A 1,900-nucleotide genomic window follows, 5' to 3' on the forward strand; every position below is an offset into this window, starting at 1 on the left:
TGATAGTCGGTGGAGGGTTTTGTGTGCTTTCTTTAAGTATTGTTTTTGTAGAGGTGCCCCCAAGGAATGATTTGACTAATAGCCAAGTTAGATTAAACATTGCTTCCTGGCCTCCACGGGTGTCCCAATATCCTAGTCAACCATTGAGCTGAACTTTGTCTTTGAATTTCGTAAGAATGCTACTTATTCAGACGAAATACCTCCAGTGTTAAGAGAGATAGTGAAATAAATCAGGCATTGCAGTTTACTGGGTAAGAGTTAGAAATTTCAGGGCGCCGGGTATGGTGGCACACGCCTTTAATCCCAGCACTCCGGAGGCAGAGGCAGGCAGATTTCTGAGTTCGAGGCCCGCCTGGTCTACAAAGTGAGTTCCAGGGCAGCCAGGGCTATACAGAGAAACCCTGTCTAGAAAACCAAAAAAAAAAAAAAAAAAAAAAAAAAAAGGGGGGGGGGGAAGAAATCTCAGGGCAAGTTCAACAAAGTAAACTTAGAATTCTCATTACAGTCATGTATGGCAGACTACATTACATAACAGTAGAAAGAAGGTGGATTGTGGTTTAAGAAGGAACTAAAGTAAATACTTAGAATAACAGCTGAGTCACTCCCATACATAGGGATTTACAATGGCCTAGGAAGAAGGTGGATTATACAATAGACTAGAATTGGAACTATGGCAAGGGCAGAAAGCCCTTGCCCTGGCTTCTAAGCATTAGCTGACTTTAGATAGGGCTGAATTTTTTTTTAATTAATTTATTATTATACACAAGTACACTGTAGCTGACTTCAGACGCACCAGAAGAGGGCATCAGATCTCATTATGGGTGTTTGTGAGCCACCATGAGGTTGCTGGGATTTGAACTCAGGACCTTTGGAAGAGCAGTCGGTGCTCTCCCCAGCCCAGGGCTGATTTTTATCTCAGTTGTAAACACTGTCTGGTTCCTGCCAGTTTTCATGTGCACATTTTTCTGTTTTGTTTAAAGAATGATTATGCATCGGATGACCTCAATGTATCTTGGCTGACGTATCACCTAACTTCCTTGTTTTCTTCTGTAGTGACTACATAAGTCTGATGCTCGCCTTGAAAGATCACACTCACATTCAGCACTCTTGTGTTCCTGACTGCTTGTCACTCACCGAATCCCTGCCCACCTGAGTACCGGAACCCTGATTTTTGAATAATTTTTCTATGTGTTGAGGGACTCCGACTGGGTCTTGCCTGTGGCAACTGCCCCACAATTAAGGATTGTTTTAGCTATCCTGGGTTTTTGTGTTTCCATATGAAGCTAAAAATTGTCATTTCAATTTCAGTGAAGAATTCTGTTGGGATTTTGGTGGGGATTGTTTCGAATCTGTAGATTGCTTTTGGTAAGATGGCCATTTTTATAATATGAATCCTACTGGTCCATGAGCGTGGGAAATCTTTTTATCTCCTAGTGTCTTGTTCAGTGTCTTTCTTCAGCATCTTAAGGTGTTTATTATACAAGTCTTTCACTTGCAGGGTGCTGTGGAAGGCACTGTTTCTCTGATTGCTTTCCTAGCGTCTCATTACTTGTGTTTAGGAGGGCTGGTGTTTGTGTGGTAACTTTGTACCTTGCTGCTTTGCTGAAGGTGCTCATCAGCTGTAGGAGTTTCCTGGTAGGATTTTTTTGGTCACTTATGTACCAATAAACACATTTTTACTTCATTCTTTACTATTTGTATCCCCTTGACCTCCTTCAGTTGTTTTATTGCTCTAGCTAAGACTTCAAGTGCTATACTAAATAATTATGGAGAGAGTGAACATCCTTGTACTGTTCCTGATTTTAGTGGAAATGCTTTGAGTGTAGATTGATAGTGACTGGCTTGCTGTAACAAAGCCTTACCTATGTTGAGGTATCTGCCTTGTATCTTTAGTCTCTCC

This window comes from Mus caroli, chromosome 9 (assembly GCF_900094665.2).
Source record: "Mus caroli chromosome 9, CAROLI_EIJ_v1.1, whole genome shotgun sequence".
Lineage (NCBI taxonomy): Eukaryota > Metazoa > Chordata > Mammalia > Rodentia > Muridae > Mus > Mus caroli.